The following is a 13,770-nucleotide window of genomic DNA, read 5'->3' on the forward strand; positions in this document are numbered from 1 at the left end:
ACCACTGCTTTAAAGGTATTAATAAAGTCACACTTCTTTGACTTTTAAGATAGGAGATGCATTTGTGTTTTATTTTCCTGTACTATTATTTTCTTAACAAAGGGCATTGTCCATATTGGAAGATCTGAATAAAATGCAAAGCTTTGGGATTATTTGCTTAATAATAATATGTGGTCCAAGCTAGTTGATGTACACACATCTCAAATTTAAATTTTGTTTTGTATGTATTGCTCTATATGTACATAAATGTGTAGAGTTATCTCTGTGCATATGAGTATGGATGTTATAATGCACAACTCAGATCCTTCTTTAGGCTGAAGGTCTATTTCAGTGGCTGATGGGAGAGCCCTCAGCTGTCACAGTATCCTGTATTACCTTGGTTAAAGAAAGGTTACATATGCTCTCTGGGAAGCCTGCATCTGGTGACCAGTTATAAAGGACATAAATGTCCAATTATCTTGGCCTCACTTGGGACATGTTAGAAAGGCCGTTGAAGCCTTAGTGCTCCCTGTAGGCCCAGCTAGGTCTCCACTGAGACTGACTCTTCTCTAAACTCCCTCTGACCAGTCTTCCTTCCCTCCTTACCTTTCCGTGTGTTTTGATCTTAAAAGCCCAGCCTAATAAACATTCTGCATGCTAATCTAAGTCTCAGAGACAGCCTCCAGGGAACCTAGCCTCCAGTAATCATAGATAGATAGACAGATATGTAGATAGACATCTGAATACTCAAGTAGCAAATACACAGTAATCAGGTTGAATTAATCAGGATCTTAACAAACTTTTAAATTTTCACAAATCATAATGTATATATAACCATCTTATATTACGGAAATGTTAGTTTGCATCCTGGTTCTATCACTTATCAGTTGTGTGAACTGGGGAAGCTACTTGCCCTCTGTAAATCTCAAATCCTTATTATTATTCTTTTTATAAAGTTATTTATTTATTTATCTATCTTTGGCTGCGTTGGGTCTTCGTTGCTGCACGCGGGCTTTCTCTAGTTGCACCAAACTGGGGCTACTCTTCATTGCGGTGCGCGGGCTTCTCATTGTGGGGGCTTCTCTTAATGCAGAGCACAGGCTCTAGGCATGCAGGCTTCAGTAGTTGTGGCGCATGGGCTTTGTTGCTCCGTGGCATGTGGAATCTTCCCGGACCAGGGATCAAACCCGTGTCCCCTGCATTGGCAGGTGGATTCTTAACCACTGCACCACCAGGGGAGCCCTCAAATCCTTATTTTTAAAATGGTGATAATAAATCCTAACGTCATTGCTGTTAAAAGTCAATGAGACAAGTCATGTTAATTACTAAATATCCTTCCTGGAACACTCATCTCTTATCTGCTATTTTATTATCTAAAATAAATTGAGGATACATTTTTGATATAAAATCAATATGGTAGTAATTGTGGAGCTAGATAAAGTCATAACATGTTGCGATATTCCCTAATAGGCTTTTTTTTCAGAGGAAAATATGCATATGAATACATTTAGAGCTATAGTTCAAATAAATCATTAACTTGGATTACAGTTTAATTATGCTCTTGAAGAAGACTTGATCTGTAATAAGCTTCCTAAAGTAAGATTAAAAAAAACTTATGACTTCAAGTTGGGCAATATATACAGATATCAGGCCTCAGGAAAATGTCTCCAGGGGTAACTTTCTCTTCACTCTGCCTTATACACAATGAGGTGGAAGAAATTAAATGGAATATGTAATTGTACTTAGATGTTAAGGTCAGCAGATTCTTTGTGTTGCTTCAAGTAATGAAAGAGAGGGTTTTGGAGTGGGGGTCAGGGTGTGTAGTAAAATTCCTGTTCACTAGGGTCGCACATATGCTTCTTTTTGATCAGAAAAAGTATCCTTCGATTCTTGGTTGATGGAAAATTTTGCATATCTCTGGAAGAGGGCATTGTGTCATTTTACACTATAAAATACATCTGGTAACCTGAGGCTAGCTATTATAAATCATAAAGAAAGTCAGGTTTATTGAATATCAGATTTCCATTAGATCACATTCATACACAAAGAGACAGTTCAAATTGTAATTGAAGTTGTCAGCTTTCATTCATCTTACATAGGATTATTCCAGCTGCCCATTATTCATTTTTTTGTACTTTGAGTCAATTTATCTGAGTCTGCTTTCTGTAAGGAGATGAAAAAGGACAGGCTGATTTTTTCCTGTTAATTCTAACAAAATAGTGGTGATTTTCTAATCACAAAGCAATGCTTTTTCCTCATTCAAAATTAAGTAAAATATAATTCCATTTTATGTTTCACCTGTAATCCATATGAAAAATCAATACAAGTTATTGTATTATTAAGTATTCTAATTAATTAAAATGCAGAAAATGTCAGCTCCCCAGGAACTGTCTGAAAAATAATTTTTAAGTTGAGAAATTTCTAGTAAGGCACAATGAGAATTATAAAGTGATTGAATGATCCCTAGTGATTAATACTGGTCAACTTTCACTCTGACAAATGCAGGCTTCCTGTAAATACAACAACGTTGAAATTGCTTAGAAAAATATTGTGAAAGTTTTTAAAAATTGATCTTATAAAAAATCACTTTAAGAAATCTTATTTCTTTTAGCAATTGCTAAATTATATCATTCTTATAAACCTCATGAAAGTTGCATTTAATGTTGTCATTAAATGACATTCTTTTGCATCATCCAAATTATATGTAATTCAGACATACAGCATGAACCTTTTAATTTTATCCCAAATAGTCCAACCACGAATAACATGAAATGGAATAATTGAACTATAAACTTATTAGGGAAGCCAAAGATATTCTGTTCTTTTGCAGTACAGAAATAAAAATATCCAAGTATTATACCTGTTTTCCTGTTGTTTTGCTTTTCACTGTAAGTCTTTTGTATAATTTTCATTTTGTATTAATGCAAAGATTTCACATGAAAACTGACTTAAATGTTTAACATTTCATAGGTCGCAGACCCTTGGAGACCAAATCATGTATGTTCTTGAGCAATTTATGAAACTTATGATCCTACAGTGTGAACGCTAACATACCCTGTCTGCATCAGTCAATATTCCTGATGGTCTGGATGGACTTGCAGTCCTGGTCTCCTACCTACTACAATTTGTCATTCATTCATTCATTCACTCGTTTATTTATATGGATTCATTTGTTCATTCATTCTCTAAGTATTTATTAAAGCTCCACTGTGCAGCAGGCGCTCTGCTAAGCCATGGAGTCTCATTTGTTTACTTATAGATAGCTTCCCTCCTTGTGGTTTAGCTCCAGCAGTGGAGATAAACATTAGTCAAATAATCACACAAATGCAAATTTCTACTTTACAGTGAATATAAAGACCCACCTACTATGAAAGGAACTCCTGTTTTGAGAAGAAACCATCCAACAGTTTGACCTGATTTATCCTGAGAGAATCAGGAAAGACCTTCTTGAATTGTGAAAGCTGAGCATGCACAAATCAGATGAAGCATGGAAGAATGGGCCAAAGAAAAATAAAACACATTTGTAGCAGGAGGAAATACAGCTGCAAAGATCCTGGGGATTAATTCACTAATTATAGAAGCCTGAGGAAAATTACGAGATTGGCATGAGGTGGAGTGGAAGAGAACGGGAGGATCCTGGGCATATCAGTGTTATTTCTATAGTTCTTTCATACTGGTACTGTTCATTAGTAGATAGGCTAACTATTTAGTTTATTTTATTCTGTCAATACAGTTTCTAACATAATTTTTTAAATGTTATTCATAATTTTTTACCCATTGCCTTGATACATTTTCTTATTGATTCTCATTACCTTTTAGTTTATTTCCTTGAATTTTCTAAGTATATAAGCATATCATTGGCAAAATTTAATATTTGTTTCCTCCTTGTCTTAAAAAATGAAAATAGAAAGCTAGAAATAGAGATGTATTCTGCCTTTCTCTTGTTGAATTACATTTGTGGTCATTTCAAAACAATATTAGTAATAATGGTGATAAAAGCTGTAGGTATTCCTCAACAGGTACCCACAGAAGTTTGGAGCACCATTGGGATGGAGGAGGCTGGCATACTGGCATTTTCTTTTTGTTTTCAGGAATCTGCCCCCATTGTTGTAGATCTCTCAGTGAAATTCTTTTGAGGTGGGTGATTTCTTCTTTTTTTATATAATTAATTTTTATTGGAGTGTAGTTGCTGTACAATGCTGTGTTAGTTTCTACTGTACAGCAAAGTGAATCATGTGAAACATGTATACATATATCCCCTCTTTTTTGGATTTCCTTCCCATTTAGGTCACCACAGAGCACTGAGTAGAGTTACCTAAGCTATACAGTACGTTCTCATTAGTTATCTATCTTATACATAGTGTCAAGAGGGGGATGAATTGGGAGATTGGTGATTTCTTCTTAGATGTACATACGTCTTCTTTTTCCGACTTTAGCCAGCTGATGTACTTCCAGGTTATTTCTATTGGCATCTTTTTGTTCATCCAGATGCGTTTCTTGAATAGCAGCTGAAACAACCCAAAGTCAGATTTCTCTCCTGATTACGGTCCACACTTGATTATGGGAACCTCTAACCCAATTTCTCATGCAAAAATTCCCATGAGTCCTGGTTACCCTCAGTCCCACCACTTCTCCGATGGTGTGACATCAGCGCTACCAGCAACACCTTTAGATTCCTTCCATGTGAATCAGACACTGTCCACTGTGCCCCTCAATCTTGGGAGAAATATATTTTATCTAATTGTAGATCTTTTTCCTTAATATTCCCACTCACAGAATCCTATAATTTCCTAATCTTTTGTTGGTCTCTCCAAACTCAATAATAAACTGAAGTTGGATTGTTGGGTAAAGATAAAAACATCCGTTTTGATCACATATTTTGCAAGGCAGCGTGGAGGTTATCTACCTCACTTTAGAAAATGTCACCCAAGCTAAATAGGAGCTTCTATTCTAGAACAGAACCATACCTTACGTTATGGTTTGAATTAAAATTTAAATACGTTAATCTTTCGCGAACTTTCTTTATCATCATTTTAATGACTATGTAGAGAGTGATAGATCACCCGCTGGATATATGCCAGATCTCTTGTGGATTCCTCATTTCAAATATGAACAAGGTCACAGAAAGAGTCCAGCAGGTTTAAAAGCTCCCGAGATTATTTCCCTTTGATAGTCTCAGGTTTAAGAGGCCATCTTCCCCTCGTTCTTGTAGAAAATATTTATTTATATCCTTCCTAATCCTTCAGCACAGTGCTTAAGTGCTTTAATTCGTATAACTAGTCAACATCTGATTATTTTATTCATTTTTATTTGTTTACTAATACTCCCTCAGTTGGCTGTGAGCAGAGACTCTCTTGGTTAATGATGTATCTCCAACGCCTATTACTGGGTTTGACTTATAGTACACACCAATAGGTAATTTCTGAGCAAATAAATTGATGATGAATGACTAAGTGACATAATTCATTATATAAATATTATACTTTAAAATATTTAACTACTACCCTAATATTGCACCTACGTTTCTACATTTTTATCATTATTAAAACACTTTGAGGATCCTCTCAAGATTTTTTTTTGCTTTATATCCATGATTAAATATTCTAAATAGATTTTAAAATTGATCATTGCTGGTTCAACAACATGATTTTATGATTTTTAATATGGGTTTCTTAGAAGCCTCAATAACTTGAGTGTTACCTTTTAATTTCTTGACAGTTTAGAAAGTAAAAAATGTCACCATGCTATTAATTTTAATTATTTGGCTACTAGTAGAATAAATGTGAGGTTTTCTTTGTTTTGTTTTGTTTGTATATTGCCACTCTCAAACTCTTCTTTAGTGAACTGAGTTTTCATGGTCTTTTTGGCTTTTCTCCATTAGGATAGTTATTTTCTCTTTGATTTATAAAAATTTTTATGCACTAATAATGTATACCCTTTATATATATGTGGCAAATAATTTCTAACTGTGGTAAAATTAAAATTTTATGGTGAATTTAAGTTACAAACATTGCAGTTTTTTAGGAAGTCAAGTCAATATTTTGGCTTTTAGAATTCTAAGAAACCTTTATTGCCAAATATTTAAATATCACATAATTCTCTATTATATACATGTTTTCTTTAACCCTTAAATATTTAACCTAATTGATATCTGCTTATTATCTTGTGTGTTTCACACAAAAGTGAACTTTAGGTGTACTTTTATAGTTTTATTTACCTTCATTAAGCTAATCTTTTTTAAAAATTATTCTATTAAGATTTCAGGAGGACATTTTGGGCTGTAGTCATCTTCTCTGTGCAGCTAAGCACAGCTAAGCATGTATTTTTGCATGTATTACTTTTGGGATACTTGATATGTCACATGACTACCTCCACCTATGACACATTTTTTTTCAAGTGTGTGGCTAACTTACTGCCTACAGTTCTGTTCATTTTATATTATGTTCTAAATTAATGTACATTCTAATTTAAGATTAAGTCTGACTGATTGACCCTTCCTTTTTTTTTCTTTCTGTTTTCTTTGCCCTTATAATCACCTCATTCCATACTTTTGTTTTTACCTCTTTCATAGCACTGAACATAAGCAATCGTTTACTGACTTGTCTTTTCCACAGTAGACTATGTGCTTGCCTGTGTTTTACTCTTGCTCTAGTCTAGTTCTGGAGGAGAGATAGAGCTGGTTCCATTTATTCTCTCCCCAGTAAATTTTTGATGAGAATCTCCTTTCCATACCATAACCATTCTTCTAAAAAATCAATTCTGTAGCACTAATGTGGAGGATATTCATCCTTCATTGTTGAGAGGGAATTTATTCATGTGCAATTAGCAGAATGAGAACATAGCAATGTTTCAGGGAACAAGTGGGTGTCAGTTATGTAATACGCTGTTGGGGAAAACTCCTAAATGCAGGCTCACTCAAATATTCAAATGGAAAATCTATGGCTGCCACGCTGGTGACTCGATGGCTCCCAGATCTTGGCTACACTGTCTGCTCTACAACGCTGAAGTGAAGCAGAGATTCACCATGTGCTTCCTCCAAGGCCTATAACTTCTTCCCAAGATCTACCAAGTTAAATGACTCTTCTATCGCCTGTATTATTTCTCTCCTCTGACCTTAGGAATCATTTCTTGTCTCAGTAATGTGGTTTAAAGGTATGTTACTTTCTTAAGTTTCACATGTGTTTCCACAGCCATTTTCTTCATATATGATATGTTTGGCATCTCCTGAGGTTGATGCTCTTGAAACACAAAAATTAGGAATAATTCATATATTTTTTCTGAAATTGCTTTTCTGTGCCATATCCTACTTGAGGATATCCTACATGAATGATGCCTCCCTGACTGAATGGGAGAATGGATATATAGTAATAAGACACTTTGTGAACAAAATCACATTGATCAATCCTTCAAAGTATCATCTGACCACGGGAATTAATAAGTGCTGGGCACTGTGTTTTGTGTCTGGAAAATAGAGCTGTCAAAACACATGCAAAGCCTGCCCTCGTGAATTTCACAGTGTAGCAGAATTCAAGCTCTCAGAGAACTTGATGTTCTCATTCAGCCACCACTAAACATTAAGTTATTAATGTGCAAGTGAATTAAAAGGACTCCCCTTATGAAGCTCAAAATGTAAGATGGAAAAGACAATAAATTCTTTTTTAACCACAAAACCAGATAAGAGCTATAAAAGCAGGTACAGAAGTAGAGCAGCAAGGTGCAGAAAAGAACAACGTTTAAGTCAACTAAGGAAAATGACCCAGGAAAGTTCCCCCAGAATAGGTGACATTAAGATGAACTATAGTTTTATTTCTGGAATGAGAGTTGAAGAGAGAAATTAGGCATGTAAGGAAAGGCATATTGTCATGGGACAAAATGGCCCATATAAAGCCACAGAGATTGTTATAGGAGATGGGAATGAAGTGTGCAGCTGCTACTCCAAGTAACTCTTTTGTTATCTCCTTAAAATAGTGCCACACACACTTTGACTTCCCAAAGTTTTCAGCAATTTATTACTTTGTATCTACAATAGATCCAAAAGTAATTTTCATCTCATTAAATAAATTCCTCACTTTAAAAATTATTTTTAGTAAATAATAACCCCTGAGAGTTTGGAAAGCTTGGATAAGAGAGCAGTTTTTAGGGTCGTCTAATGTACATATTTTTTGTGAGCAATTCCAAATATCCACACTTTGGGGATATTTTCCATGTGTTTATGTATTCCAAATCACAGAGGAACTTGCATTTTCATATGTAATCCCGCCACATTTAAAACTGTCTCAAAATCTGTTTTTCTCCAGTTGAAGAAACTGGCAAAAGACATTTCAAGGGAAAGAAACAGGGCAGAATTGTGGAGTTTGAAACTGCTTACTATCTGAAGACTGTCAACTAATCCAGTATCATCAGAATACGGGGTGGATGTAGGAAGTAAGTCAGACATCTGGAAAGAGAAATTGAGAGCAGATTGTAATGTGAAATTTTTGGCACACTATGACATTTATTCTATAGCTAAAATCTGAGTGAATTAAAACTTTAAGTTGTGAGAGTTCTGGTCAGGACTATTGTCCTGGAAAGGTGTATTTGAAGCAGAGATAAAATAAAATACTTGGGCTTATGTTTATCCAAACTCCAAGGTAATAACATTAGGGTAGATGTACTAAAGAAGTATAGGCACTGTTCTGATTGATAGTAGTAGATGGTTATGCATATAAAGCTCAGAACTCTGTTCAAATTTGGAATGCTATATTTGGCAATCAGTTCTCATGGTTATTAGTACACTCACCAACACTATACATCCCATGTTCTTTCTTGGCGTAAAAAAAAAAAAGTCTAATGACAATTTTACTGTCTTCAGATGAAATTTGTAAATAACATAACCTATTCAAACACAAACAATAGTTGAATTTTTTTTTTTTTTTTTTTTTTTTTGCGGTACACGGGCCTCTCACTGTTGTGGCCTCTCCCGTTGTGGAGCACAGTCTCCGGACATGCAGGCTCAGCGGCCATGGCTCACGGGCCCAGCCGCTCTGAGGCATGCGGGATCCTCCTGGACCGGGGCACGAACCCGTGTCCCCTGCATCGGCAGGCGGACTCTCAACCACTGCGCCACCAGGGAAGCCCAATAGTTGAATTTTTTCATAAAATTCTAAAACTCAGTACATATAGACAGTTGCAAGCATGGAGGGTGGGGGAATTTCCATATATATGAGACAGAAATAAATGGAAGAGTAGCTGGGATTCAATTTCAAGGAACTGCATCCAGAAATTCATAGAATTGCTGGACTACATTATGCACACCCTGCCCCCAATACCACACATTTAAAATGCAGAATTAAAATGTATCCATGAAAATAATCCAATAAAAATATATGTGTGCACTTTGACAAAACTAACTTATTAATTGGACCCTAGTATTAATCCAAGTAAAACTGAGAATAAATTCTCAAACTTAACTTGGATATGGTTATATTAGTATGTATACATATGAGGAATAACATGACTTTTATAGCTTGAGTGGCAGGATCAGAATAATATTCTAGATTTTTTTCACATTTTGTAATAATCTGCAAGTAAAAAAAATTTAGATTTATAATGCAATTTCTAAATTATATTAGACTAGAAGCTATTATATTGACAAATGATGGAAAGAAAAAATCCTAATGTATAAGAAATGCGAAAATAACAACTACATTCATTTCTTAAGCTGATAGATCATTCATTTTGCATTTCTTTTTATATTTATTATTTTTTTTATTTTTATTTTTACGGTATGTGGGCCTCTCACTGCTGTGACCTCTTCCATTGCGGAGCACAGGCTCCAGACGTGCAGGCTCAGTGGCCATGGCTCACGGGCCCAGCGGCATGTGGGATCTTCCCGGACCGGGGCACAAACCCGTGTCCCCTGCATCGGCAGGCGGACTCTCAACCACTGTGCCACCAGGGAAGCCCTCATTTTGCATTTCTTGACCTAAATTGCATACATTTATTTTTTTTTAGGTTGATGGAACTGAAATTGGAAGAGAAATAGGATTAATTATAAAATAGAAGTAATGTTTAAATGTAAGTGAAAGAAGCATTTCACTTACATTTACAAAGGAGCTTGTTTTTATATGTATCTGATAAAATTAGAATATTTATGTTTGAAAGTTGAAATCTAAATAAAATGAATTCAAATATAATATTATTAGTTTAAACAGAATAAATGTAAATTATTATGTAATTTATTTCTTGCTCAAATAAAAGGGAGAAAAACTATACAAGAAAAACTCTGAAGACAGCAAACTGTTTCTCAGTGTTCATCAAGGAAGTGCAATTAGGAATAATGGGAAGAAATTTAGGACAGTGCAATTAAGGCCAACATTTCCTTGGTGTGAACTATACTGGATGAGAGTCTGGATTCCTCATAGAAAGAAAAGAAACTTCTTCCCACGGGGCAAATAATGGCAGAGTAGACATTACACTAAAGGGCCTATTAGAAATAGTTTTTCTCTACTGATAGAGAAATAGACTTAATGGTCTGATTCCCACACTTATTCCCTTATAGTCAATGACCCTAGACCCATAAGGGCTGATTCACCATGAATTCTCAGAACTCCCATACTCAAGGATGATTACTTTTCCCCTCTTTGTTCACTATCTGATATCTCTTAAGTTACTTAAACTTCTGTTTAATTATTTTTTCCTAAATGTGAGGAGAGTACTTAAATACATGCTCTGTAAAAAAGCATTACATTGAAAACATGTACAGTGTATGTTCAGAAGTTTACCTAGTTAGTTTGTATGTTTTGTTAAATACTGAGTTTTCTGAATTCTAGAATACTACTGATACATTTAAATTTTAAAGAGATATTCCAGAAAGGGCAGTTTCTTTTTCTGAATGCTACTTTGTTTACTTGTGCTGGTTAGAAAGAAGCCATCTTTAAATTTTGAGGTGAACAGTCCTAAGAATAAGTCAACACATGGTATAAAAGAGCAGAAAGATGATAAGAAACAGAATTTTTCTTAAGTGAGATAATAATATTTTTCTAACTAAATCATTTGCTTGATAGTTTTCTGTTAGTAGGAATCTAAGACAACCTAACCGATACATTGTTTTACTATTTCCAACCAACAACTATGTAAGTGTATGAAACACAAACTTTCTTTCTAAAAAGAGTTTGAAATCAAAAACTTTCCAAAAATTCACTTAAATATTTTAAAAGGACAAAGGAGTCTTATTACATAAAAAAAAAAACATTCCTCTCTTTAAATTGGTTCATAACATCTTAGAGTTAAAATAATAACTTATTTGAGAAATTACTATGGGATGATGTTATGACTTTTTTCAAACCAAGGTTAGAAACTCCATAGAAAAACATTTTAAAGTTCTGAATGTACTCCATAAGAATTTTATAGAAAATCACGCATTCATTTCTTTGATAATATGAAAAATAGTAATAGCATACCCTTGAACATCTGATTAAATATAAGAAGATGTTGCTAGCGTGCAATTTCACTGATTTTACTTGTTTGTTTGATTTTGGGTTTGGGTTAAGATAAGACTGAGGACAAGTAGTTTTATTTCAGTTGTATCAAGCTAGTTAAGACAAGTGATTTGAGATGAAAACATTTAAAACTCGGCTGATATTACTTCGGGGAATGAATTATAAGACTTCCTAAAAGGAGAAATTGAATGTCATAATCATCAGATATAAGAATGAGGAAAGGGCTCCCCTGGTGGCGCAGTGGTTGAGAGTCCGCCTGCCCATGTAGGGGACATGGGTTTGTGCCCCGGTCCGGGAAGATCCCACATGCTGCGGAGCGGCTGTGCGCGTCTGGAGTCTGAGCTCCGCAACGGAAGAGGCCACAACAGCGAGAGGCCTGCGTACCGCATAAAAAAAAAAAAAAAAAAAAGAATGAAGAAAGTAGCCTAGCTTCAAAAAATTTAACTATGTTCAGAAAAATAAAATAAATAGTAGGTCCAGGTAATTTTTGAATTCTCCTGAAAATACTATATAATAATCATCTAAATTATAATGTATTTTTATCTTAGCAAACAAGTCCTATGCTAATTATATATTTGAGGGCCCAAACAAAACTTCCAGAATTTCCAAGGCAAAAAAATACTATATTTAGGAGTTACCTATGTGCTTGGCTGTCTCAGGCACTTAGACTATGATTTCTTTCATTCAATGATGCTTTTTTTCTTATTCATTTTTAAATACTTAATAAATAGATAAATATAATGAGGCACAAATAGCACAGGACATTTTGAAAAAAATCAATATGTTCTAACATGATTTAAACAAAATTTTACAGTTTTAATAGCTTTATAGAGACTTAAGCAATAGTAAAACATGGTTTCTCTGTTCCTCAAAAAATTTAATTATCATCATCAAGAACAAATGAAACTTCTGCTTGAATTAGCATGAACTTTTATCAGACCACCCTTGTTAAAAGCCTTATAATAAAATACAAAGTTAGAATTTTAAAAATGCTAATATAAAGCTGATATGGAGTTGGCAATTTAACAAGTAAACATTTATGTATACTCTCCAAATTTATGAAAATCAAAGTAATTTTGTAAATATACTAATAAAAACATAAATGATCTTAATTCTGCAATTTAAATTGCATCTTTTTTCTAATAATTTTTTCCTCATTTCATAAAGGGATGTCTGTTTTACCTATAGAGTTGATGATATAAATAACCTTCCATAAAGCTCTTTAAAAATGTAAATATGCCTATGGGCCAATAGTTGATATCAATTTACTACAACATAATACATTTGCAAGAAAAGTCCTTAATAGTTAAAGTGAATTTCTTTAAATGTATTTGGATGAATTTACTCGATGGTTTTAATTAAGATTGTTTTATTCGAACACTTTTTCTTTTCTTGCAATGTGTGTTTAATAAATGTGCTTAATGTGCAATGCGATGTTTTATAAATTATAAAGAAAACAAATAAGAGAATAAGAAGAAACAACAGTGTACTCAAGAAGTATTGATATTCCAGGAAGATAAGAGAGAAAAATTGCCAACATTATGAGAAAATTTTCAGAAAAAGTCCAATGAGTTTTCAATTAACATCAAAATTACTCATATTTTAACTTCTTAGAAAAATTACTATGAAGAAAATAATATTTGAAGATGATTTAAGGATTGAGTAAAATTTTGATGGGAGGAAAATATGGTGGAATTAAATGTTTACTGAATAAATGAATGAGGGGATGGCATGAACTAGAAACAACATTTAGGTTCTAGGAAATACCACTAACACAAAGACAGAGAGCGTACTATAATAGGATAGAAGGAAGCATATTCTATTTTGCAATCCTGCAGCGTTGTTGTAAAGTGTAAGATGAAAATTTTGGATGGATTAATTAATTAGTTAATTAATTAAAAGTAAGATATATGAACTCGATTTCTGAACTAAAATGCATTATTCCTTCTGTACAAAACTGGAAGATTTGTGCAAATTCATGTTACAATTAAAATTGTGGATGAATTGGGGTGAGCAGTGTTAGGAAAATATATAACAATGTAAAGTTTTCTTGGTAGTTATATAGGAAAAGTGTAAAAGAGAAAACTTGAGAAAGGTGGAATGTAAAATTGTTTAAGATTGGATATATCTTTGCTACTCTCTGATAAAATTAACAAAAACACCCACATAAACTTACTTAAATGACAAATGAGATTTGTTGGTTCACATAACTATATGGTCCATGAAGTAGCCTTTGGTACTAGCGTTCAGAGAACATCATTATGATGCTTCTAACACAACTTTCTGCTGTATTTTTAATAAGCTTGGCTTG

Source organism: Monodon monoceros, unplaced genomic scaffold (assembly GCF_005190385.1).
Source record: "Monodon monoceros isolate NGI ecotype Baffin Bay Population unplaced genomic scaffold, NGI_Narwhal_1 Super_Scaffold_12, whole genome shotgun sequence".
NCBI classification, from domain to species: Eukaryota; Metazoa; Chordata; class Mammalia; order Artiodactyla; family Monodontidae; genus Monodon; species Monodon monoceros.